The sequence below is a fragment of the Pongo pygmaeus genome, chromosome 21 (assembly GCF_028885625.2).
Source record: "Pongo pygmaeus isolate AG05252 chromosome 21, NHGRI_mPonPyg2-v2.0_pri, whole genome shotgun sequence".
Lineage (NCBI taxonomy): Eukaryota > Metazoa > Chordata > Mammalia > Primates > Hominidae > Pongo > Pongo pygmaeus.
The window spans coordinates 51,139,498-51,162,519 of NC_072394.2; positions in this window are offsets into that span (position 1 = coordinate 51,139,498).

Consider the following 23,022-nt stretch of genomic DNA (forward strand, 5'->3'; position numbering starts at 1 on the left):
CCCAGGCTTACTGCAGAATGTGGCACCTCTGCTTAAGTTTATTGTTTTTATTTATACAGTTACCTTCCTTCCCAGCAAGAGATGCTGGTTTCACATTTACTCTGGATGATATAAGTGTTTCTTTCAAATAAAAGTTGCCTGGTGAAAAAAAAATGGGTTTATTTAAAGACAGCTATCAGAGATCAGCAAACTACAGCCCTGAGGCCAACTGCCTGTTTTTGTAAATCAAGTTTTCCTGGGACACCGCAGTGCTGATCTGTGTATAAATCGTCTCTGGCTATGGCTGCCTGGCATTATGACAGCAAAGCGGGGCACTTGCAACAGAGGCCGTGTGCCCCCACAAAGCCCAAAATATTCACTCTCTGGCCCTTACCAGAAAATGTTTGGCCACCCCAGGAGCAAAGGATCATCCTGGGGAAAGTGGAGACAGTGGCAGGTGAATGATATAAATTGAGTAAATAGGGAGCTCTGGTGAGGAGGTTGGATCCCAGGGTGAGACAGCACAAGGTGAACCCCAACTCCCCTATAGACCATTGAGTCCCTTCTCGTGGAGGATCCTAGGCTCCCTCATCTGTAAAACGGGACAACAGGCCCCACATGAGGCTCTTGTGCAGACTGGTGAGATACTGTGTGCAAGGCATAGGTCTGTGCCTGCCACAAGGTGGACAGCCAGTAAGTGGCCACCTTGAGTATTACCAGGGCAGGAGGTAAGAAAATCCATTTATCACCAGCTGAGATGAGAGCTGCCCAGAGAAGAACTATTCAGACTTGAGTGGGGATGTGGAGTTGAGGTCAAAGGCAGGAGGTAGAAAGGGATGGGGTTGCTAAGCAACACATCCGGATGCTGGAGGTGGCAGAAGTGGCCAAGGGACCAGGGCACAGGTAAAATTATCCACCTGTGTTGCTCCAACGTCACCAGTAAAATCTGTCTGTCACAGCTGCCAGGGACATGGAATTTGAGAAGACTAATAAGAAGGAAAGGCCAGGAGTGGTGGCTCATGCCTATAGAGCTTCAAGAGGCCAAGGTGGGATGACTGCTTGAGGCCAGGAGTTCAAGACTAGTGCCAACAAAAAGATTGAAACTCTGTAAAATATTTGAAGAAATTTATTCTGAGCCAAATATGAGTGACCATATTAGGGGCTCATGACACAGCCCGAGGAGATCCTAGAACATGTGCCCAAGGTGTTGGGCTATGGCTTGGTTTTATATGTTTAAGGGAGACATAAGACATCAATCAATACAGGTGAGATATATATTGGTTTGGTCAGGAAAGGCGGGACAACTTGAAGGGGGTGAGGGGTGGGGCTTCCAGGTCATAGGTGAATTCAAAGATTTTCTGATTGGCAATTGGTCGAAAGTGCTAACTTATTACCTAAAGTCCTGGAATCAATAGAAGGGAGTGTCTGGGTTAAGATAAGGCGTTGGGGAGACCAAGGTTTTATCATACAGATGAAGCCTCCAGCTAGCAGCCTTCAGAGCTCTAATCAGGCCTAAAAAGGTCTCTTTTTTAGACTCTTAGTTAATTATCTCCTGGGTCATGAACTAGGCCTGGAAAGGGAAAGAGATTCTGTACAGAATGTAGATTTTTCCCACAAGAGACAGCTTTGCAGGGCCATTTCAAAATAGGTCCAATAAATATATTTTAGGGTAAAATACTTGGATTTCTTTCAGAGCCTGCTGTCATTTTGTGATGTGTCACATTGCTACAAAGAGCCGTTTGTCAGCCTTTAGGTCTCTGCTTTAATGTTAATGCTGGTCAGCTGTGCCTCAATTCCAACAAGAGGAAGGTATAACCCATTCCCATCGTGCCCTGCACTCTTGTTCCAGGTTGACTTTGGAAAGCCCTTTGCTGAGAGGAGGGATCCATTCACTTGGTTGAGGGCCTCAGAATTTTATTTTTTGGTTTACACCAGTCTGGGCAACATAGTGAGAATCTGTCTCTACAAAAAAATTTTTTTAAAAATTAGCAGGGCATGGTGGCACACACCTGTAGTCTCAGCTACTCAGGAGGCTGAAGCAGGAGGATCACTTGAGCCCAGTAGTTTGAGGCTGCAGTGAGCTATGATTGCACCACTGCACTCCAGCCTGGGTGACAGCAAGACTCTGACTCTAAGGAAACAACAACAAAAAAATACAAGGAGGAGCCCACGCCATGCTTGGATGTGTCAACCTTAAATAATGAGATTCAGAAATTGTAACTATAGTGTTTGTTTGAGCTCAAAGCTTGAGGATGACCACCCGGAAGCATAGATCCAATTTGCCCTGAACATGCACCATAATTAACCAGAGTTACAAGTGGGTTTTTAAGGAAAAAAGAAGAGACACTTTCTAAATTGTTCACCAAGAATTTGCATTAAAATAACATAAACCATTGACTGGCTACACGTTGTTCTTTGTATCACAAACTCCAGGAACATCAGGATAATAGGTGAGGCAGCTAGTCATGACTAAAATGCCTTTAAACTATTGCTCCTGGGCATGGGGCCAGAGGGGTGACTGAAGTTTCATACTCATGTCTCCCTGGACCTGATACATTCTGCATACCTAACATAGCTCAGATTTCTCTGGGCTATTTGTTTTCTAAGATGAATGGACTCCTGCAGAAACAAGAAGGGCAACTACAAGAAACAATGTGGAGAGTAAGATCTCAGCAGAGGCCAGAAATGAGAGCTGGGAGGAGCAGGAAAAAATGTCAGCTTCATGCTGCAGAAATCTTGAGGATAGCTTTGGACATTTGGACAGTCTACATTTGGGATTCAAACACCTGGGTTATGATGAGATTCTGTGGTCCTTTCAAGCCGGAATTGCTGGTGACCCGAACAAATTTATTGTGAAAATAACAGGAACAGGTAAGCCAGTCAGGACCCTCAGGCCGTAGATACACAGACAGGGGAGGTGTCCTGCATTCCATAAACACAGGGGCTCTGACCTCAGCTGTTCATCTCTCCACGAATCTGCTTTCTCCTTGAGCTTTTGTTGAGATTACGCCCATATTTGTCAGTGTTAGCATCATTTCACCTGGATATGCCACAAAAGCCAAAGACTATTATTTGGAACCTGGGTTTGGGGTAAATATTTACCTCATTACCAAATTCCTCCCTTTGGTCCCCACTTCTTCCTGAGTCATGCCTGAGGCAGTCCCTTTCTGGAACCCTCCAGTTATCTGCACCAATAAATCCCTTTTTCCCTCAGACTGTGGGGTTGGGTTTTCCATCGTTCAGCAAATGAACAATTCCTAATTTATAGAAACCAGAGAAGGTAGGTACAATTACCCTCCCAATGTTACTGAACCAAAGCTGGGTCTGCTCACCTGGTGCAGCAAAGCCAAGCACTGACACTGAGGTTTGTAGCAAGAGAAAGAAGGCTTTGAGGTAGGGCACCAGCAAGGAGAATCAGGCAGCTAATGCTTGAGATGCAAACTTCCTAGGGGCTTATAAGGAAGGGTTTTTAAAGGCAGGGCTAAGTTTCAGGAAAGGAGAAGTTGCAGGCAAAATCATAAACCAATACATGGATGTTACACATTGGTCTGCCTTTAAAAAGGCAGGATATTTTGGATTGGGGGCTTGAAGGTCACAGGTGGATTCAGAAATTCTTTGATTTGCAATTGGTTAAAAAAAAAACAAGGTTTGTCTAAAATACTTAGGGTCAGATGAAAGGAATGTTAAGGTTTGCCCTACAGGTGTGACTCTCTACAGGCCCCTCAGGAAGAGATTTAGAACAAAAACGGGGGTCAGGTTCGGTCCTCAGTTCCCCTTTATCTGAGGTCTACATGAGAATGGTCAGCATTTTCCATCTGGTGGGGTCCTACTTCCTGAAAAACAACTCACTTAAGGACATAGGTCAAGATGTTCTCTTTTACTTTCTATAGGGAATTGGGATGGTTAATATTGAGTGTCAACTTGATTGGATTAAAGGATACAAAGTATTGTTGCTGGGTGTGTCCGTGAGGGTGTCGCCAAAGGAGATTAACATTTGAGTCAGTGGACTGGGAAAGGCTGACCCACCCTCATTCTGGCTGGGCACCATCTAATCAGCTGCCAGTGCAGCTAGAAGTGCAGGCAGAAGAACATGGACCGACTAGACTTGAGTCTTCCAGCCTTCATCTTTCTGCTGGATGCTTCCTGCACTCAAACATCAGACTCCAAGTTCTTCAGCTTTTGCACTCTTGGACTTACACCAAGAGTTTGCCAAGGGCTCTAGGGCCTTCAGCCACAGACTGAAGGCTGCAATGTCGGCTTCCCTGCATTTGAGGTTTTAGGACTTGGACTGGCTTCCTTGCTCCTCAGCTTGCAGACGACCTATTGTGGGACTTCACCTTGTGATCCTGTGAGTCAATACTCCTCAATAAACTCCCTTTCATATATACATCGATCCTATTAGTTCTTTCCCTCTAGGGAACCCTAATACAGGAACCTAACATCTTGTGACTCTGGCTTACTTGGGTGGCTTTTAAGTTATTATTACCTTCTTGCTTAGCAGGTGATATGGTTTGGATCTGTGTCCCTGTCTAAATCTCATGTGGAATTGTAATCCCCGATGTTGGAGGTGAGGCCTGGAGGGAGGCAACTGGATCATGGGAGCGGTTTCTCATGGATGGGTTAGCAGCATCCTCTTGGTGCTGCTCGTGATAGTGAGAGCTTGTGAAATCCGGTTGTTTAAAAGTGTGTAGCACTCACTCCCCCTTCTCTCTCTTTCTCCTGCTCAACCATGTGAAGTGCGGGCTCCCCCTTTGCCTTCTGCCATGATTGTGAGCCCCCTAAGTCCTCCCCAGAAGCAGATGCTGCCATGCTTCCTGTACAGTCTGTGGAAGCATGAGCCAACTAAACCTCTTTTATAAATTGCCCAGTCTCAGGTATTTCTCTACAGCAATGCAAGAATGGACTAATACAGCAGGTTATTCATTTACTTCCCTAATTGCTGGCTGCAGAACTAGTTAGGTGCTTGGAATCTCCCTTGAAGGGACTCAAAATTTTTCCTTTATCTTTATGTGGGTGGGGGTTGGGGGGGAGCCTGGCAGACCTCTAAAAGGGGTCCCTGCTCCATCTGACCCATTGTGCAGATAAAGACACTGAGGGTACTTCCACCTTACACCCTGCCACGCCTGGGTTGCCCACCTCTGTTCTCTCCCAGCCAAAGGAAAGAGAAAAAGAGATAATGTTCACACCCCATTAGCCATGTTTTTGTCACAAGGAGGCCTGGAAAATGTAGTCTTTATTCCAGGCAACCAGGCTCCCTGCTACCAGGAGGAATGCTGAGGTCATCCAGCAGTCTCTGCCATAGCTGGGTAACCCCCACCCTGTCCCTGTCCCCCATGGGGCAGCCTTGAGTGCAGGACAGAGAACCCACAAGCCTCACACCAACCTGGCAGGACATCTTCATCACATGGCCTGGCCAGGTCATCCCCAGAGGAGGACAGCACTGGCGTCTGGGCAGGACCAAGGCTCTGGACAGGCCAGAGGGGAAAGGCACAAGCCACGAAGGGAGCAATATCCACAAAGGCCCCACACCTCCTTCCTGGGTGCTGCCGGCTCCTTCCCACACCAGACATCTGAGACAGAGGCTGCAGTGAGAGGATCTCATGGTCAGTCACTCTGGCACTGGATGGGAAACTCCCACCTTTGAATGAAATGCTAATTATAGCCTCCATGTACAGTCTGTTACCTGCTAAAAATATGCTGTCTTATTCTAGTCTCTGCAGGTGCAGCCCAGTTGGGGGAAATAATGCTGTTTTTAGCATGGGTACAAGGAGACAACTGAATCCTAGACTCTTGGAGACAGCGTCTGTCTGTCTGAGAACTTGTTTCCAGGAGTGTGACCGATGTGAAGGGCCAGTCAGAGGCAGTGCTACAACCCCAGGGGCACAGCAGAGCGGAGCTAACTGTGGGAGGAAGCGTCTTCGAGGCTCAGCCTCACGGTGGAGGCAGCCTCAGCTTCCAGGGCTGACAGACATTCGTCATCACGGCAGGAGGCAGACTGTTAAAACAGGCACTGAGGGAGTGCAATGGGGCCCCCAATCCACCCAAGAAAGCCTGAAAACAGGGATGTTGGAATGAGATGGGGAGGAGAAGGTCCTGAAGACAGTAGAGGAGGCAGGTATGGGGAAGGATTGAGAGATGTCATTTGTTAATTCATTTGTTCTACAAATATTTATTGAGTCCTACTATGCACCAGGCACTCTGCTAAGTTCTGGGTTAAAGTGATAGATAAGGTCGCTGCCCTCATTTATTAAAATAATATTTCAACATATATGGAGTCAGGAACTGACCTAGGCACTAGAGACACACAGTAAAGAAAAACCCCTCCCTCTTGGAGCTTGAATTCTAATTAGGGAGGGAAGAGTCTGATGTTCCTTTCCCAAGAACAAATTGTATATGTCTGTTTTCGCACTGCTGATAAAGACATACCCTAGACTGGGTAATTTAAACAAGAAAAAGGGTTTCATGGACTTACAGTTCCACATGGCTGGGGAGGCCTCACAATCATGGCAGAGGGCAAGGAGGAGCAAGTCACATCTTACATGGATGGCAGCAGGCAAAAAGAGAGCACTTGGGTAGGGAAACTTCCATTTTTAAAACCATCAAAGCTCATGAGACCCATTCACTATCACAGGAACAGTGCAGGAAAGACCTGCCCCATAATTCAGTCACCTCCCACCAGGTTCCTCCCACAACACATGGGAATTGTGGGAATTACAATTCAAGATAAGATTTGGGTGGGGACATAGCCAAACCATATCACAAATGAACAAGGAAAGGATGATAAGAGTTGGGGACTCCCATGGGACCCTCCCATCCTTGTCCCTGGGTCTCCAGCCTTCCAGGTCCAGGAGGTGTTGGCTTTCCCACCTGGCCACATCTGCTGCTCAGTTTCTCTCTTGTGCCCTTCGAAGGTTCAAACCAGCACCCTCAGCCCTGATATTCCCCCTCACTCTGGGGACATGACCACAGGGTCCAAGCAAGCCAGACAGCAGGGGAAGCCTCACCTCACTTCCACCTCCCAGATCTAGATAAGACGATCCAGTTGGCAGAGCCAAATTCACACACAGACCCAAGTTGCATGAGATTTTGGGAAATGCCATTTTTAACATCCAGGCTCTACTCGGGAAGCAAAGAAAGGAGGGTGGTAGAGCAGGCGGCCAGGCCAGGTGGGACTACCCCTGTTACTCACCACCCAGGCTCACCCCCTCCACGCACTCCTGAACTTCCAAACACAACGTTCCTCTGCCTACTCCCGTGATCCCGTGCAAAGGACAACACCCTCTTCCCAGGGAGTCCAGAGTCCACCAGTGCTAAGAAATGGGCCAGGAGTGGGAAGAATAGCCATCTTCCTGCCCCAAGAAACTCAACGTTGGCTGCAGCTTGAGAGGGGTCCATGATGCCAGAGGCCCCTGCATCCCCTCAGACTGGCTCCTCCTACCCCTGCAGAGATGCCCCAGACCAGAGAAAATGGCCCCTGCCCCTATGTGCAATGACCCCTGGGGCATCACCTGCGAATGAGCCCACAGGAGGAAGGTCACAGCCAGCACTCAGGCTTTAGAAGGGTCCGACCTAGAATCGATGACACCCTAAATGGAGGGTCAGAAGAGGGCTCCCCCAGTTATAAATTCCTCAAAGCTTCAAAGAGGGCCCAGTTCCCCTGCAAGCTGAGTCTTGAGGCTGCTGCTGGGTTCTATATGGTCAGAAGGGGGTAGCCTGCTGTGCAGACAGACATGCTGTGTAGACATCACACCCACAACCTGCAAAGTTCACACAGCAGGATGCTGCACAAAGTCACCAAATGCAAAGTTCACCTGGCATGAATATTCAATTGCCTGCTCCTGGAAATGGTGTTTCTATCTTTACCACTCACAGGCAGAATTGCTGTGGAGTTTCTCATATCACTGACATTCACCTCTGGTGAGCCAGTCAGGTGATGGCCTCAGAAGGCTGCTCCAGCCCAGCTGGGATGGATCCGTCTCCACAGCACGGGATGTTTGCTTGAATTCGACTAATATCTACCCTCAGGAAGGACCATCTTTGCTGTCAGCTCTGGTTTTATGATCTCCTGTGAAAGGGAAGACATGTCTCCATCCAGGGCCAAGGCTCCAAGCCCCTCATGCTCACCTGCAGATGGATCCCAGCATAACAGGAAGTTGAACATCATTCCCCACTGGAGTTGGAGGCCCAGACACCCCCTGTAGCTCTGCAGGTGCGAGGAAATCAGGTGCCTCTGCCTTTTCCTGGTGGGGTCGGGGACTGGAGTCTGGAATAGAGAGTGGGAGGTCACCGAGGGAAAGATGGCGTCTGGGGAGAGGAAACACCTAGGAGAAGCTCTTTGCAGTTTGTCATTTCAGAAGCCAGATGTTGGAATGCAAAGAAATTCTACTCACAGTAACACAGTGAGAACATTTTCACAAACAGTTTTCCACGGATGTGAACAGGTTAGAACCCTAAGCTTTCTAGAGCACAGCCTCTGGAGGCAGATTCTCTGGGCTCAAATCCCAGTCCACTGTTTACTAGCTGTGTGACCTTGGGCAGGTTATTTAACCTCTCTGTGCCTGAGTGTCCTCATCTGTAAATTGAGGATAATGATAGTTCATGTTACATAGGATTATTGGACAAGTTAAGGCAAAAAATATCAGCAAAGTGCTCAGTGCACCATCTGCCCATGGGAGGCGAGGGTTTAAAATGTTAGGCATCATCACCCTCATTATGGTTGCATTGAATTTCATGTAGATTATTGGCTTTATATTATTACTGATTAGTTTTATATTGATTATTGGCTTTATATTGATTACTTCTGATTATTACTGATTGGTTTTATATTGAGTATTATATGGCATCTGATAACATTCTCGTGACCTTCATTCCTGGCCCTACAGCGTCATGTGTTTTTTATGCCGGGATCAATTCCATTCCCTTGATCCGACCTTTCCCTGAAGAAACACAGGCTGGGAAAGGAGCTCTGAGGTTATCCCCCATCTTTATCACAATCAGCAGCCACGGATGTCCCTGAGCCCAGAGCAGGTGCTGGCCCATCGTCCCTCAGAAGGTAGCACTCTACACTCTACAGAACATGTGCTTCCCATTCCACCTTCCAGCATCTGCTAACCCTGGATGGCTGCCCAGCCTTGCCCTGGCCTCCCCTCCTGGTCACGAGCATCCCCTTCCCCACACAGCAGTTAGAGGAATCCTTTTCATGCTGAATCAGCCCCAGGCACCTCTCTGACCACAACCCTCCAGTGTCCCCATCACAGGACAGACTGATCAGGTCCTGCCTCTTCTCAGCTCCCATCTCTGCCCAGGCTCCCCTCACACTTGCCTTCGGTCACTCCAGCCTCACTGCAGTGTCCTACTCTCCACCTCAGCTTGTCCCACCTTAGGTCCTTCTATCAAGAGTGACCGTCCCTGAATATGCCCACCCTCAACTGGCTCCTCCTCATTACAAAGATCAAGTGGCACCACCTCAAAAGCCCTCCCGACTCCCCAGTCCAACATCAGCCACCCCCTCCCATCTGTCAGGTCACTCTCCCCTCCTGGAATGTAAGTCCCAAGAGGACAGGGATGCTGGCAGTGCTGGCCACTGCTGCATCCCCAGCACCCAGCGCCCGGGACCCAGTAGGTACTCAGTGACATTTGTGGGGCACGTGATGAATCAAAGTGGCCTGGGACTGCCGGCAGGAGCAGCGCCCCCTCGGCAGCATGGGGGGTTGTAATAATAATGTCACCTGTGTTTACAGCCTGCTTCACGATCTGCAGAACTTAAGCACCCGCCATCCCTGAAAGAGAAAGATAAACACAAATCCAGACGTTTAGCCAGAAAATGAAGGGAAGACGGAAAGGTTTAAAAATGAGCGAGAGCATATGTTTCTTCCTGGCTTCAAGATAAAAGAGGATACCCAGAGGAGAAAAGCACTCAAAAAACATGATGCTTTATTCAAAAATTAGCCCACAGCAGAGTGTCAGGGAATCTGTAGTAACGAAGACTCTGGGATAAATTCTTTTAAATTAAGAAGCAGAAGGAGAAAAGGCAGCAGCCCTGAGCCTCGACTTTGGAACATCCTCCATCCATCTGCATCTGTCATCAGCTGGCAGAGTGGGTGCATGGCAGGGGGAGCAAGGGCCACCGTTCCTCCCCTCAGCCCTTTCTGCTCTCAGTTTAGGGATAACCAGTGTTTGATGGTTTGTCTCTCAAGAGTGATTAGAAGCAAAGCTGACCATTACAGGCTAAATATCAAAGCGTTCCTACACAAATCTCACTTCCTAAGCCCAAAGCCCTGATTCTGGGCTGCCTCTTGACCCATCTCATCTGGGACCCTGACTGGCACCAGCAGACGACGATGGGCTGACACACACAGTGCTTACTGCAGACCGGGGAGTACAGTTCTGAGCTCTCCAGGTGTGTGAACTTACTTAATCCTCACGATGTGTGAACTCAACGATGCTATTGGGATCCAGCTCACAGATGAACAGAGCCGGACTGGGCAGAATCAATGCTCCCTGGGCCCATGGCTGCAGGACGGTGGAGCCACTTCCAGGACCCCCGGCCAGCACCAGGCCCACACCACTGACCACTGACGGCACTCTGTGATGGAAGAGGGGCCTCAGCGACAGCCCCAGATACCAATATTGCTCCAAGTGTCTCTTTCCAGGAAACAGTCCTCTTCTGAGACAGGGAATCCAGCGTAACAGGACAGTGAACAGACTTTTCCAGAACTCTCAGAATCATGGCTGCAGTTCTACAGCCTCAAAGCGAGTGTGCAAACATCCGCAAGAGCCCCTGGCCTCCACCTCAACACGAGAGGGACATTGGAAAGGTGATTCCTGGGAGGGTGTGTGATAGAGTTTGGATATTGGACCCCTCCAAATCCCACGTTGAAGTGGGATCCCCAAAGTTGGAGTTGGGGCCTAAAGGGAGGTGTTTGGGTCATGGGGCAGCTCCCTCATGAAGAGCTTCATACCCTCCCCATGGTAATGTCTTCTTAGTCTATGAGTTCCTGTGAGAAATGACTAGTTAAAAAAGCCTGGCACCCCTCTCCTGTCTCTCCACGTGATCTGCATACACCAGCTCCCTTCCCATGCCATGAGTGGAAGCAGCCTGAGGCCTCACCAGAAGCAGACGCTGGCACCATGCTTCCTGTACAGCCTGTAGAACCATGAGCCAAACAAACCTCTTTATGAATTACCCAGCTTCAGGTATTCCTTTATAGTAGCACAAATGGACTAAGACAGAGTCTTAAATCAGTTTGGTCTGCTATAACAAAATATTATTGACCAGGTGGCTTAAACAACAAAAATTTATGTCCCACAGCTGTAGAGGCTGGGAAGCCCAAGATCGAGGCACCAGCAGATTCAATGTCTGGTGTGGGCCTGCTTCCTGGCTCACTTATGGCGCCTTCTTGCTACATCCTTGCAGGGCAAAAAGGGCAGACAAGCTCACATTCTCCTTTCCTAAGATAACTTCAGTGTTGTCAAGGGGTTCACCTCTTCCCATGCAACCCCTGTGGCCTAGGATCCTCCACTCCAGGGTGATTCTGTTCAGTCTGAGCCTGTTTGCATACGGTATATGCCCCTGCTGATTGGTATTTTCCCAGGGCTGGGGGCAGGTATGCCAAAATAGGCCAAATACACTAAAAGAAAGGACTTGTAGTGCATGCTTTCAGGGAGTTTTTCTCCTGTCTTTACCCAGTGAGCCTGCACATAGTGCCATGTGGCCTCAGGCGCTGGTGGCAGTGGTCTTGTGACAAGGAGGTGAACCAACCTCAGAACATAGCCAACAGAGTGAGCAGCAAAGCGGAGGCCAATTAACCCTAGATCTCTGTGGACATCGTAGAGCTGCTGAATCAGCCTCCCCAGAGGTCCAGCTCCTGGCTGGTCTTTGAACTGGGAGATAACAAGTTCCCTTACATGTTAGTCAGAGTCATTAGAGGTTTCAGTTACTTGCAGGCAAAAAGCAAGCTAATTGACAGAGCATCTTTTCCAAAAATCCTTCTCTGATCCCCCCAGCAACCAGCAATCCCCCCCGCTTCTCGGAGCCTCAGGGACTTTTCTCACCAGACTAACCCGCTGTATCGTGTGTGCCATTTATGTCTGTGTGTATCGCCCCCATGAGCCATGGGCCCAAGGAGAATAAGATCTAAGTCATTTCTCTCCTCCTGAGCCCAGGGCCTTACACTTAATAGGGGCTTTGTAGATGTCATGGCACAAATGAATAATTTAGAAGCCAGGTATCTTCACTTTAGATTTATGTAAAGAAACACATTACTGTTACTTCAACTGCTCTTTCAGACTGTATGGAAGTATTTTTATGCAGTAGAGATGAATGTTAAGGTGTTTTGTTGTAATAAACCGCATGTCCATAAACACCCTATCCCTCTTTTTCCCCAGTCAATGGCATTTGAAGACTCAGTAAATTTCTTCCAGCAAATGATGTCCCTCTTTAGAGTTCACACTCTCTTTAACAGATGTAGAAATTCCAACAAACGCATCTGGATGGGTGGTTGCCAAGATAAATCTCCAAAATAGGTCCAAAATGGGACTCGGGGACACCAGTGAGATTTTCGACAATTCAACCCCCCATGAACTGTGAGGGCCACCCATCCTTATCACAAATAAACCTTGACCTCCAGGATACGACGCAGGCTAGGCCTTGCAAAGAGGAAATACTGACTCCCTTGGGTGACCTTAGAATAGGATTTCAGGAAGGGGAGTGGTGGTCGTGCTATAAGATCAGAGTGGACCTGATCTTACAGAGGCTGTGGAAACCAAGAGCAGGAACCCCCAACCTCCAGCTTGGGACCATGGCACACCACTGCACATTTCTGAAATCTCATCTCCCCCAAAGCCTACCCCTCCCACCGTCTTACTTACCATAGTGATGTAGGCCAGGCAAACTCCAAAGTGGAGCTTAGCCTGGGAGGGTTCTTGGCTTTGCCCAGGAAAGAATTCAAGGGCAAGCCAGAGGTAGAAGAAAACAGCTTTATTATAGCAGCAGTGTTACAGCTGAAGTATTACAGCCCTGTGACTGCTTCTGCAGAGCGGGGCTACCCCATAGGCTGAGAGGAGCAGCTCAGGGCAGTTTTGCAGTCACATTCATACCCACTTTTAATTGCACACAGGTTAAGGGGCAGTTTATGCAGAAATTTTGGGGGAAGGGGTAGTGACCTTTGGATCACCGAGTCATTGCCGTGGAAAGGGGCAGTAACTCTCAGGTGTTATCATGGCAACGGTAAGTTGACATGGCACACTGGTGGGTATGTCTGATAGAAAGCTACTTCTGCCCTGGCCCTGTTTCAGCTAGTCCCCAATTTGATCTGGTGTCTGAGCCCTGCCTCTGGAGTCGAGTCCTGTCTCCTACCTCAATGGTAAATGGCAATTCAGCCCTTCCAGTGGTCTAGCCACCTCTTTCACCTCCACCACGAACACCACGGCCCAGGCATCCATCACCTCACACAAGACCGTGGCAGTGCCTCCTCTCTCATCTCCCCACCTCCACTCCTGTTCTCCATGCAGTTCATTCTTCACACATAGCCAGAGGTACTCCCTACCAAATCCTCTGTTCAAAACCCCTGGTCATGTCCCATCTCATCAGAACACAATCCAAAATTCCGTATCGTGTAGAGTGAATGACTTGTCCCAGCTTTCTGAAGACTGTTGCAGTTATATCACTCAAAGTCCTGTGTCCTGGCAAACCTCAGTCCAGGCAAACCAGGAGGGTTGGTCACCCCAGGATCACAACATTCAAGGCCCCACATAACTCAGACCATCCTCCCCCTTGCTCACTCCACTACAGTAGCCACACAGGCATTCTTGTTCATTCTAGAACATGCCAGGCACACTCCTACTACAGGGCCGGCCTCTGTACCGGCTGTTCCCTCCATCTGGAGCATGCTTCCCCCAGATGTGCACCTGAAAGACTCCTTTGATTCCTCCAAGCCTGTGCTCAAATGGCACACTTCAGAGAGGACTTGCATGCCCCCATGATCTAAAGTAGGCCCCAGACACTTGATTGAAAAGCCCTGCTTTATCGCTTGCTTTTTATGGCATCTATTACTACCTAGAATAGCACACACACTCATATACATGTGCATGTTTGTATGGCATATGTGTATGCATGCACATGTATGTCTATGTGACTCTATCTGTGGTGGGGCAGGCTGTGCCTATTGTTCACTGCCCCCGAACTCCCCTGGAACATCAGCTCCCGGAAAACTGGGCCCTGGTCTGTTTCATCCACAGCTACATCGCTGGTGCCCAGAGCATGCCTGGCACGTAGGAGCTGCTCTGTAAAATGCAGATGAATGAATGAACGGTGGACTCTTCTGAAAGTGCCGCCTCCATGAAGAACTCAGGGAGACAGACAGAAGCTGCCTGGCCCAGGGTATCTGAACCCAGGGGCTGGACTCCTTGTCCAGTGTCCCTTCAGGATAAGAGCTAAGGTTGCATTTGTGTTTTTCTTCTCAGCACAGAGGATCTTTTTGCAATTTTCTGGCCATGAGAACCATTGCAGAAGCCAGTCACCAAGCTTGGCCTCAATGAACATGCTCTCCTAGAACGAACCTCAGATCTTCGAATCTGCCCATCTCCAGCAACCCAGTTCCTGGACAGTCACCCCAGGCAGTTCCCCTGTCCATTAGGACACAGCTGGACAATTAGGGTGTGGAGCCTAGTGAATCTGAGGGCTCATCTCGGGCCACCCCTGCTCTAGTGAGGAACCTGCAGGTAGAGGAGGGACATGACTGGTCACTGAGAGCGTTGCAGGCAGAGCCGGCAAGACCAGCTTTCTCCCACCCCAGAGCACTTTCTCGATGGAAGATTCTGGGAGTCTTTACCCAATTCCATTCTCTCACCCTTCTTGCAAGTCAGCAGGGCAGAGACAGGGGCAGCAGAGCCCCATTTGGCAAACAAAGAAGCTGAGGCACAGCCAAGGTCAGTGACTCACCTTTCTTCAAAGAGCTCATTACTGTGGGACCCCAGCAAGATGGTTACAGTGTGGGCCCTGAGCTGTGGCCTGGGCTAGGTCCTGGCTCTGCCACTTTCAAGCTGAGCAAATTGCTCACCCCTGTGTGCCTCAGTTTCTCCATCTATAGAACTGGTAATAAGCATAATTGACCTGTGGCTTTTACGAGCATAATGAAACCCAGGCATCACCAATAGGAGGAGCCCAGCCCTGGAGGCAGATGCCAGTTCCACCCCACCTGCCCCTCCACCCGCAGGCTCTGAGGCTCCCCCGACCCCTTTGCAGATGGAGATAATAGCAGCACCTCTGGCACAAGGCAGTTGTGAGAACTGATGGTGATGTTTCACTGGTTTCTTTCAATGCTTCTTGTTTTGTTTTGGAAAACAACCAGAGCAGTGCCTCCACACGGCAAGCGCAATATAAGTATTTGTTAAATAAAAATATGGAGAACACACGTACAGTGCTTAGGCCAATGTCTGATGTAAGTGATGTTTTAGTGACAAGGACCAGAGCGTGAGTCATCCTGACCCTCCTGCTTCCCTCCCGACCATGGTAACCCCCAGGCCACATCTCAGACTCACGGGACCACTTGGATGCCATTTCTTCTCAGAGGTCACCTTGCTGTCTCTGCTTCCATATCCCACTGCCCACCTCCTCCAGACACCCTGTCTCCCACACACACTCACACACACAATCACACACACAGGCTCACACACATCACACACATTCACACATGTACAGACTCACACACTCATATGCTCACACACTCATTCAATTGTATACACAGTTACACACCCTCACACATGAACGTAGTCAAAAACAAACACACACATACACACTCACACAGACTCACACACATGAAGCCTCTGGGGTGCGTGCAAACCAAAGCTCTAAACCAAGGCTCTGAATCCCAGCCAACATTGCAAGCCCCCATCCCTGCCCAAATACCCAGTTCCTGCACTGCCAGGACTCGCCGACGCCCCCGCAGAGCATGGACTCTGTCCCCTTGATTTAGGCATCGCCTGCCACCTGATCACAGAGCGCAGCCTGTGATGGCATTAAACACTTTAAAGATCAAGTTATTATTTATAATTATATACTTATTTTAACAGTAACTCTTATCTACTTAATTGGAATATAAACTGGAAAATAAAATAATGTTATAAATTTCTGCTAGGTGCTATTTTCTTCTGAAGGCCCTGAGCCAGAGGCCTGTTAAAAAGAAAGATCACGTTTTGGAGAAATGTTAAAGACATAGTGCGTGAACTTGAGACTTCCCTTAAGGAAGGAGAGTTAAAAGAAAGGAGTGTTTGAAGGGCCAGCTTCCTCACGATGTGTCTCTGCGTTACACAGTGAGTGTCTGTGTGATTGCTGGAGTGACGTTCCGTGTCATCCTCGATCATGGAAGACCTTCTGCCCTACCCATATCCTCAAACGCTTCACTGGGCTCAGGCCCCCTTACGCCTGCTAATGTCTGCCATCTCTTGCTTGAGGGCTTCTTCCAGAACACAAGGTGGCCATTCTTCCAGCACACACATGCACACACACACATGCACACATACACGGCAAGCTGGAAATCACAGGGAATAAAAAAACCCCACCACTATCACCACCACCAACTTCCAACCAATGAGTCCTGAGAGTTGGAGCATAAATAACGCAGGCCTCCAGACCTGCAGGCGGGGCAACTCTGCCCCGTGGCTCATGCTGTCTGCAGCCCTTCTCCATAGGCTGAAGCTCCCACGGCCCTCTGCAGTAGCCCACTTAGTAATGCACCCTCTCGCAACCTCTTGGTTCTTTGCTTTCTGTTGCATTTCCCCTCTTTCCCAACTTCTGGTAAAGGAATAATTTGCACTCAAATCCTTGTCTCAGGAACTCAAACAAATACATGTATACACATGTTCACAGCAGCATTACTCACAATAGCCAAAAAGTAGAAACAGCCCAGGCGTCCATCAGCAGATGAACGGAGAACCAAACTGTGATCTATCCACGGGATGAAATGTTATTCAGCCCTAAAAATGAATGGGGTTCTGATCCATGCTGCAACATGGATGAACCTTGAAAACACGATGCTAAGTGCTTGAAAGGAGCCACACATAAAAGCTCACATGATCCCATTCATGCAAAAGGTTCAGAATAGGTAAATCCATAGAGACAGAACGCAGCTCAGGGGCTGGAGGATGGGAAATGGGAGCAACAGGTTTGGGTTTCACGGTTATAGGTGATACAAAGTATTTTGAAACTAGATAGAGGTGGTCGTTGTACAACATTGTGAATGTACTAAATGCCATTTTGTTCACTTTAAATGGTTAATTTTAGGCCAGGAAAGGTGGCTCATGCCTGTAATCCCAGCACTTTGGGAGGCCAAGGCGGGCAGATCACTTGAGGTTAGGAGTTCAAGACCAGCCTGGCCAACATGGCAAAACCCCATCTCTACTAAAAATACAAAAATTAACCAGCTGTGGTGGTGTGTGCCTGTAATCTCAGCTACTCGGCAAGCTAAGGCAGGAGAATGGCTTGAACCCAGGAGGCAGAGGTTGCAGTGAGCCGAGATGGTACCACTGCACTCCAGCCTGGGCAGAAGAGAGAGATTCTGTCTCAAAAAAATAATAATAATTTAAAAAAAGGTTAATTTTGTTATGTGAATTTCACCTCAATTTTAAAAATTTCTTATCTCAGGGTCTGCTTCTGGGGGGCCCAGACTAAGTTACCTGGCACCATGGGCGGCAACCCATGCTAGGGACTGCGCCGCCTCTGATGATAAGATATGGGGAGCCAGGAGCTCTGCGTGACCTCCCTCTTCTGGGGAGGTTCTTGGTCTGATCCACTGCTTTTTCCTGAGATCAGAACTTTCAAATCTACCTTGTAAAGTCTAGAAAAGCACATCTTTTACCGAGAGTGGGATTAGGAAACTGGTCATAATCTTACTGTCCTCAAAAAGAGCACTTTTTCCCAAACAGGCTGAGAGGTCTCCCCAGCTTTTCTCCCTGTGCCCTATGACAGACCTCAGACCACGACATTCAGTCTAGAAAAATCCTGGAGGCGTCTTGACTGTGAGAACCAGGAGTGGAGTCAGCTCAGGAAGGGGATGCCTAGAGATTTCCACTGGGAGGGGCAGCTGCTGTTTATGAAATATTTTCATATGGCATCGATTACTGAAAAAATGAACAGGAATGGAGTTGATCAGATTTGCAATTAGAGACGATCACTCTGGCTGCTGCTGTAGAGAAGGAACTTGAGCAATGTCAGCAAGGACACGTGACACTCATCAGGAGGTCATTGCAAAGACTCAGGCAGGAGATGATGGCAGCTTAGACAAGGGTAGTGGTGGTGCAGATGGAGGGACCAGATCTGGGAGATACATGGGAGGTGAAATCCACAGGCCTGGGTAATGGACCGCATGGTGGGGATTAGCAAGCAGACAGGTGAAGGTGCCATTGTCTGAGAAGACAAGCATAGGAGGGGAGCAGGCAAAGGACCGGGGTGGGAGATCCTGGCTTCATTCTTAGATGTGCTTAGTTTTGGGTGCCTTTGAAACATCCTGGTGGAGATTCCAGGAAGCCAGGTAGGTACAGGGGTCTGGAACTCAGAGGAGAGGCATGAGCTATAGAGACTACCAGCCTGGAGATGGTAAAGGAAGGAAGAGAATCTTTAATTACAGACCAGGAAACAAAGGCATAGAACAGGAAAGAGATCTAACAAGGTTCACAGTCTCAGTAGCCTAGCAGCACAGTATCGTCAGTGTGGTGGGCTCAGTAATGACCCTCCAAAGGTCTCCACATCCTAATCCCTGGAACATGTCAATTGTCATTGTGGAGGACTCAGTAATGACCCTCCAAAGATGTCCACATCCTAATCCCCGGAACTTGCCAAGATGTTACCTTACTTGCTAGAAGGGGGTTCTGCAGATGTGACTACATTAAGCATCTTGAGCTGGGGAGATTATCCCAGATTCAGGATAATCCAGGTGGGTTCAACGTAATCACAAGGGGCTCTGTTAGAGGAGAAGACGATGTGGTGAGAGAAGCAGAGATTGAAGCAATGAAGCCAAGGAAGGCAGCCCCTGGAAGCTGGAAGAGATAAGGAGCACATTCTCCACGGAGATCCAGAAGGAGCCACTGCTGACACCCCGATGTGAGCCCCATAAAACTCATTTCTGACTTCTGACCTCTAGAGCTGTAAGAGTGTGAATATGTGTTCTTTTAGACCACTAAGTTTGTAGCAATTAGTTACAGCAGCCATAGAAAGCTAATACAGCTGAACTCACATTATTATTGACCACATAAACCTGGATCCTTGGGGGACTCTGACTGTAAGTAACAATACTGTGAGGACATTTCCTGCTGACTTAACAAGAGGTCTTGGGGCTGGTTCAGCCACTCAGACTCTCCCTCCCTTTGCTCAGCCTTCTGGTTAGTAAAGTCTCTGCCCACAGTCATAATATGGCCGCCATAACTCCAAGCATCAGCACCTCACGTGACAGTGTCTAAAGCAGGATGAAGGGCACAGGAGTCAGGGGCCTCCAGATGCTCAAGACCTCTGGATTTAATGAAGAGAACAATTATTCCTGCAAAGCCCAGAACACTTCCTTTTACATCTCATTGGCCAGAACTGATCATAGGCTCACTCTGGGACTGCACTGGTTGACTCAGAGCAGTGTTGGTTCCTCCCCCTTGAGGGACAGGTTCCTGCCTGAGGGGAGAGTATACCATTCTGCTCCGAGCTCTCTTCCAGGTTCCCAGGTCCTGAGAGATTAACCCACTCCCTCCAAATTGCTTCTGCGTGTCAAGATTCTGACAACAGGACATGATGGACACAGACTGGACAAGTCACAAAGAAAGCTCCTTTCTGCAAGGTTGCAACACCTGCCTCATCAGAGCCTCCAGACTTGTGGCCGGCACTCTGCCCATTTTGGTTCCTTCTCCTCTGAGCCCTCTTGTTCCCCAGGTTTTGGGAGACACTTCCTTAGGGGAGTGGCAACAGCCATTCCTTGGCAGTGTGAATCTTACCGAGAGTTTTTGAAAGTTCGTCATGTGCTCCGAAAAAAAAAAAGCAGAATTCTATTAACAAGAGAGACTAGATATTGGGTAAGCAACCAGTAGTTGCTGCCACAAACTCTTTGTATGCTTACTTGGGGTAGCCTACTAGGCTTAACCCAGTTCTCAGCCAGGGGCAATTGTATGTCATAGGAACACGTGGCAATATCTGGAGACATTTTTGGTGTCATATGGCGGGGGATATTTCTACTGGCATCTAGTGGGTAGAGGCAAGGGACTCTGTCAAACATTCTACAACGCACGTGGCAGCCCCACAACGAAGAATGATCTCATTGCAAATGTCAATGGTGCTGAGGCTGAGAAACTCTGACCCAATCCCTTGAGAGCAGGATGGGTTGCCAGGTTTACAAACGGGTGGACTTGTATTTTTTTATTTTTATTGTTTTGGAGACAGTGTCTTGCTCTGTTGCCCAGGCTGGAGGGCAGTGGCACAATCTCGGCTGACCACAACTTCCACCTCCTGGGTTCAAGCGATTCTCCTGCTTCAGCCTCCCGTGTAGCTGGGACTACAGGTGCCTGCCTCCACACCTGGCTAATTTTTTGTATTTTAGTAGAAATGGGGTTTCACCATGTTGCCCAGGCTGGTCTCAAACTCCTAAGCTCAGGCAATCCACCTGCCTCGGCCTCTCAAAGTGCTAGGATTACAGGTGTGAGCCACTGCACCCTGCCTGTACTTGTATTTATACTAAAATACTACTCCTTGTTTATTTGAAATTCACATTTAACTGGGTGTCCTGTGTTTGATCTGGCAACCCTAGAACAGGGTCAGACTCTATACCCCAGTGTTTGCTCTATACCCCAGTGTTTGCTCTATACCCCAATGTTTGCTCTATACCCCAACGTTTGCTGTGGCCCAGGGCTTAACAACCTAATACACATTTGGCAAATGAATGAAAAAATGAGGATTTCACCGAAGATGTCCAAGGTTGCTGCACACTCCGGTCACCTTGGTCAAAACACCTTCCTGGAGCCCAGGCAGATAGCCTCCAAAACACAAAGCAGCCATTTGCTTCCTGGGCTCCATGATGGCAGCAGATCCCCTGCAAAGCAGCTCAGATATCTTCCCTTTCCCTCCCCTTCCTCCAGGGAAGGCTGGCTGCCTGCTCTGCAGTGACACTGCAGGGTCAGAACTCAGGTGTGAGTAACCCAAGAACAGTGCCTATTTGAGGGGTTCCTCGCTGCTGAGACAGGGAGCCTGTGGCCATCAGTCCCAAATAGCGTCGTTAATGGCCCACTGGAGTATGGTCCCTGTTGAAGTCAAAGAAAAAAGCCCTTAATTCACTAATCGTCTAAACAGACAACACCAGCTGATAACTCCTATAGCCCAGCTTATGATTCTTTATGAATCTCAGTGAATGCAGCTGCAAACAGACTATAAAATTTGTTTTATCCACAGGGGACCCTCTAGAGGGTTGATGGTGGAAATTGGATTCATGAGGACCCACTGCCCTGGCTTTTCATAGTCCAGTTTTGCAGGCAATGGAAGAACATCCTGGGGCCCCATATGACTGCACATTTCTGATTCCATGAATACTCATTGTGCACCGCCCTAAACCAGACACCGAGTATGCATTTTACCTTCATTAATCTTAATCCACATGACAGCTTGCAGTATCCTTGATAGTAACCCCATTCTTAAGATGAGGAAACTGAGGCCCAGGGAGGTCAGCTAAGGAGGAAGGAGGGGCCAGCCGGTGGAGGCAGAGCCCAGGTTAGTTAGAACATTGGCCTTGGGGCTGTACTGCTCTTTTATTAAATCACCACCATAATATATCAGCTCATAAGTGATTTTTCTGGATGGGGATTGCAAAACCAGGTGTGCTATCTTAGAGAGAGCCCTAAACTGAATAGCATTTATGGTCAAATAGATCCTGTTTTTCCCTTTTCAAGAACTTTTGTCCACCAAAGATCCATGAGCTCTACCTCTTCTGCAGAGATCTGGAGCTGTGCTGCCTGGGGACACCTTATTTTAATATTTTAGTATTCACTTACATGTGTATTAATGCTGCTTAACCAAGGCTTGTGTATCTCAGTTTCATCACACAGTGAAATCCACATGTTTCATCTTCCTTGCCTGCTTATCCAAAAAAGAACTATGGGTGGATGGTTAAGCAGCTAGACAAATTGTCGCTGCTCTCTGCAAATTGTCCTCCTAATTGGAGGCAGCCCTGCTGTCTTTCACTGGTAAGAATTCTGATTAAACCTCATTGCTTTCCAAGGTTAAAGGCACGCCACCCCAGGAGACCACAGTTACACCTGTTTAGAATCCACCCCCAAACTAACCCTTTATTCCTGAACGTGCACTTTGAGGCCTTAGGCATTAGTATAAACTACACTACACAATTATTTGTAATTAAGGGAGAAAATGTGTACTGTGCTGCGTGCTTTGTTGATGTGAATCATGTCTATGCCGGCGTGCCAGCCCAGAAAGGCGGCATAAAATACAATTAAATTTCTTCTGACTTAATAGTTGTTTATGTTGCTATTTTTCATAATCATAATATCTCAAGACACAGAAACAGTTTTTCTCTAATGTAATTGCGTTCTACCAATGAGACAGCCTGGGTTTAAATGAAAACTCAGGCAGAATTAACCTCAGGAGTGTATTATATGGATGATGCTAGAATTTTGTTATAAAGCCCCATGCACAACTGTCCCCACTCAGGAGCTGAGACGTTTATCCCAGCCCCATGAGGGTGACTCTGCAGCCTCTTCTGCTCTCGTGGAAGAGTTTGAGCCAAATTTCGTGAGCTATTAAAGCCACCTGTGCCCCAGTTTAGTGTCCTTGTGCTCCAGACCCCAGTCATTTCCCTACTTTTAACATTTCTCCTTTACACATTGATTTGGTTGAGACACATTAAAAGCTTGACTTTTACAACCCTCATAAAATCCCATCTGCTCCAAGCTCCAATCCAAACTCAGCCAGAACATGCTCGGACAAACTGTTCGGATTATACTTCAGCCTCTCAGTGGAAGGACACACATAGCAACAGCAATTCTCTCTCTCTTTTTGTCATTAAACGT